Consider the following 5,000-nt stretch of genomic DNA (forward strand, 5'->3'; position numbering starts at 1 on the left):
GATGCCGGCAATACTTCGGGCCATGAGGCCCCCCACCTTAGTCCGAGTTTAGCAACAGCCCACATATCCCCCGCGGCAGGCCTATGGGCGCCAGGCCAGCGCGCCCCATGGCCAGTCAGGGGGCACCCCCCTAAAGAGCAATAAGTGTCATTGCAGCTCTGGCAGGGGGAGACACTACTAGGTCCCAGCTGTCACCCCCCCTCTAAAAAATTCATTTCTTGGTATTTTGAGCTGAAATTTTGCACAGAGGTTGGCAAAAATCCAATCCACCTTCATTAATTTTCCCAGAATTTTTCGAGGTCGGGAAGTATTTGTTTTAATTTTCCTACCATTAGAAATCGAGTAAATCCGCAAAACTAGGAACCGGCCCGGAATGACCCCAAATTCAGTGGGCAGCCTCATAAAAATATGGCTGATTTTACTGGATTGGTTTCATGTGGAAAGCACGACGTTTTCTTGTAGGAATGCGGGAACCCCGGCAGCTCGCCTGCCGCGGCCAGCGACGTCGGGGACGCTGGCCTGCGCTGTCGAGCCCGCGAGGGCTGTCTCCGCGGCAGGCCCCCCCTGAACGGGGCACGACAGGCCACCGCGCTGGCTCGTCCAGCGTCGACAGTCCCTCGTCCAGGTTTCAGATCGCGCCAAGTCGAACCCATGACCTGCTCAAGCCATCGTGCGCTGCCGAATTCGCATCTGCGTGTAGGCTGCCATTCCACGCGGCAGCCCCTGTTTTCGTCAGCGTGCCCCCCTGACGAATTTTCCTGCCTGGCCCAGTCCAGCGTCCAGCCCCTGTTCGTCGAAAAATCTGCGCTGCCGATTTTCCACGCGGCAGCCCCTCTTTTCGTCAGCGTGCCCCCCTGACGAATTTTCCTGCCTGGCCCGGCCAGTCCAGCCCCTGTTCGTCGAAAAATCTGCGCTGCCGATTTTCCACGCGGCAGCCCCTCTTTTCGTCAGCGTGCCCCCCTGACGAATTTTCCTGCCTGGCCCGGCCGGTCCAGCATCCAGCCCCTGTTCGTCGAAAAATCTGCGCTGCCGATTTTCCACGCGGCAGCCCCTGTTTTCCTCAGCGTGCCCCCCTGACGAATGTTCGTCGAAAAATCTGCGCTGCCGATTTTCCACGCGGCAGCCCCTCTTTTCGTCAGCGTGCCCCCCTGACGAATGTTCGTCGAAAAATCTGCGCTGCCGATTTTCCACGCGGCAGCCCCTCTTTTCGTCAGCGTGCCCCCTGACGAATTTTCCTGCCTGGCCCAGTCCAGCGTCCAGCCCCTGTTCGTCGAAAAATCTGCGCTGCCGATTTTCCACGCGGCAGCCCCTCTTTTCGTCAGCGTGCCCCCCTGACGAATTTTCCTGCCTGGCCCGGCCAGTCCAGCCCCTGTTCGTCGAAAAATCTGCGCTGCCGATTTTCCACGCGGCAGCCCCTCTTTTCGTCAGCGTGCCCCCCTGACGAATTTTCCTGCCTGGCCCGGCCGGTCCAGCATCCAGCCCCTGTTCGTCGAAAAATCTGCGCTGCCGATTTTCCACGCGGCAGCCCCTGTTTTCCTCAGCGTGCCCCCCTGACGAATGTTCGTCGAAAAATCTGCGCTGCCGATTTTCCACGCGGCAGCCCCTCTTTTCGTCAGCGTGCCCCCCTGACGAATGTTCGTCGAAAAATCTGCGCTGCCGATTTTCCACGCGGCAGCCCCTCTTTTCGTCAGCGTGCCCCCTGACGAATTTTCCTGCCTGGCCCAGTCCAGCGTCCAGCCCCTGTTCGTCGAAAAATCTGCGCTGCCGATTTTCCACGCGGCAGCCCCTCTTTTCGTCAGCGTGCCCCCCTGACGAATTTTCCTGCCTGGCCCGGCCGGTCCAGCCCCTGTTCGTCGAAAAATCTGCGCTGCCGATTTTCCACTCCGCAGCCCCTGTTTTCGTCAGCGTGCCCCCCTGACGAATTTTCCTGCCTGGCCCGGCCAGTCCAGCGCCCAGCCCCTGTTCGTCGAAAAATCTGCGCTGCCGATTTTCCCCGACGAACCTGCAGCTGCACAAATCCGCGCTGCCACTGCCCCATTGTCTGGACCAACAGTCTTTTCCATCAAGCCCTGGACTATAAATCGTCCAGACTCATCGCCAGCACCCGCTGCCGATTCTGCCGACTTTGCCGATTTCGTCGGCGCTGCCGATTCCAACACTGCCCGCCGTGCCTGAACCAGCGCTGTTTCGTCAGCGTGTCCCCTTGACGAATTTCCCTGCCTGGCCTGGACAGTCCATCTTCCAGCCCATGTTCATCGAAAAATCTGCGCTGCCGATTTCCCCGACGAACCTGCAGCTGCACAAATCTGTGCTGCCGATTTCCCCCCCTGTCGGCATGGCTGCCGCTGCCCCGATGTCCAGACCAACAGTCTTTTTTGTCGACTTTGCCGATTTTGTCCGCGCTGCCGATTCCAACACTACCCCCTGCATCCAAACCAGCATTGTTTCGTCAGCTCTTCCCCTGACGATTTTAGCCCTGTAACAAACAGTAGGCCTCCAATCCCGCCAACGGGAGCCAAGTTGATAGGGAAGAGAATTGAATGACGCGCCTGGTCCTCGCACCCCGCCACCCGAGGGGCCTTTTTCCCGGCAGCCTCTGAAAAACTCTAGCTTTCACGGTCCTCGCCGCCCCTCACCACCATGGCAGGCCTCTAATCCCACCCATCAGCAGTTGTAGCCGATAGGGCAGTGATTTGAATGACGCGTCGCGGGCCTCCGGGTCATCTCACCCGGCCATTAATTGGAGCGTTTTTGGCTGGCCGAGGATGGGGGGATGGATCTCTTCTTCCGAAAAAGCAAACAGTACATCGGGAGTTATGTTGACGGGGCATGGAATTGAATGACCCGTCGCGGGCCGCCGGGTCATCTCACCCGGCCATCCCGGGGAGCGTTTTTCCCGGCAGCATCGGGGAAACTCTTGCTTTCACTGCCCGCTGCCCAAGTCCCCACTCGAATCGGCCCCCCGCGCCAACAAGCCAACGCTGCCGAATCGGCAGACACTGCTGCCGAATCTGCCGACACTGCCCCGCGGGCTGCCACTGCCCCAGTGTCTAAACCAGCGGTCTTTCTCATCGAGCCTTGGACTATCCAGTCCGTCCTGACTCATCGCCAGCACCTGCTGCCGATTCTGCCGACTTTGCCGATTTTCTCGGCGCTGCCGATTCCAACACTGCGCCCACCGTGTCTGAACCAGCGCTGTTTCGTCAGCGTGTCCCCTCGACGAATTTTCCTGCCTGGCCTGGACAGTCCACCGTCCAGCCCGTGTTCGTCGAAAAATCTGCGCTGCCGATTCTGCCGACTTTGCCGATTTCGTCGGCGCTGCCGATTCCAACACTGCCCGCCGTGCCTGAACCAGCGCTGTTTCGTCAGCGTGTCCCCTCGACAAATTTTCCTGCCTGGCCTGGACAGTCCATCGCCCAGCCCATGTTCGTCGCAAAATCTGCGCTGCCGATTTTCCCCGACGAACCTGCAGCCGCACAAATCTGCGCTGCCGAATCTGCCGACACTGTCCCGCGGGCTGCCACTGCCCCAGTGTCTAAACCAGCAGTCTTTCTCGTCGAGCCTTGGACTATCCAGCCCGTCCAGACCCATCGCCAGCACCCGCTGCCGATTCTGCCGACTTTGCCGATTTCGTCGGCGCTGCCGATTCCACCACTGCCCGCCGTGCCTGAACCAGCGCTGTTTCGTCAGCGTGTCCCCTCGATGAATTTTCCTGCATGGCCCGGCCAGTCCAGCGTCCAGCCCATGTTCGTCGAAAAATCTGCGCTGCCGATTCTGCCGACTTTGCCGATTTCGTCGGCGCTGCCGATTCCAACACTGCCCGCCGTGCCTGAACCAGCGCTGTTTCGTCAGCGTGTCCCCTCGACAAATTTTCCTGCCTGGCCTGGACAGTCCACCGTCCAGCCCGTGTTCGTCGAAAAATCTGCGCTGCCGATTCTGCCGACTTTGCCGATTTCGTCGGCGCTGCCGATTCCAACACTGCCCGCCGTGCCTGAACCAGCGCTGTTTCGTCAGCGTGTCCCCTCGACAAATTTTCCTGCCTGGCCTGGACAGTCCATCGCCCAGCCCATGTTCGTCGCAAAATCTGCGCTGCCGATTTTCCCCGACGAACCTGCAGCCGCACAAATCTGCGCTGCCGAATCTGCCGACACTGTCCCGCGGGCTGCCACTGCCCCAGTGTCTAAACCAGCAGTCTTTCTCGTCGAGCCTTGGACTATCCAGCCCGTCCAGACCCATCGCCAGCACCCGCTGCCGATTCTGCCGACTTTGCCGATTTCGTCGGCGCTGCCGATTCCACCACTGCCCGCCGTGCCTGAACCAGCGCTGTTTCGTCAGCGTGTCCCCTCGATGAATTTTCCTGCATGGCCCGGCCAGTCCAGCGTCCAGCCCATGTTCGTCGAAAAATCTGCGCTGCCGATTCTGCCGACTTTGCCGATTTCGTCGGCGCTGCCGATTCCAACACTGCCCGCCGTGCCTGAACCAGCGCTGTTTCGTCAGCGTGTCCCCTCGACAAATTTTCCTGCCTGGCCTGGACAGTCCATCGTCCAGCCCATGCTCGTCGAAAAATCTGCGCTGCCGATTTTCCCCGACGAACCTGCAGCCGCACAAATCTGCGCTGCCGAATCTGCCAACACTGTCCCGCGGGCTGCCACTGCCCCAGTGTCTCAACCTGCGGTCTTTCTCGTCGAGCCTTGGACTATCCAGCCCGTCCAGACCCATCGCCAGCACCCGCTGCCAATTCTGCCGACTTTGCCGGTTTCATCGGCGCTGCCGATTCCAACACTGCGCCCACCGTGTCTAAACCAGCGCTGTTTCTTCAGCGTGTCCCCTCGATGAATTTTCCTGCATGGCCCGGCCAGTCCAGCGTCCAGCCCATGTTCGTCGAAAAATCTGCGCTGCCGATTCCCCCCTGTTGGCATGGCTGCCGCTGCCCCCTTGTCTGGACCAACAGTCTTTTCCGTCAAGCCCTGGACCATAAATCGTGCAGACTCACAGTCAGC

Source organism: Populus nigra, chromosome 2 (assembly GCF_951802175.1).
Source record: "Populus nigra chromosome 2, ddPopNigr1.1, whole genome shotgun sequence".
Classification (NCBI taxonomy): Eukaryota; Viridiplantae; Streptophyta; class Magnoliopsida; order Malpighiales; family Salicaceae; genus Populus; species Populus nigra.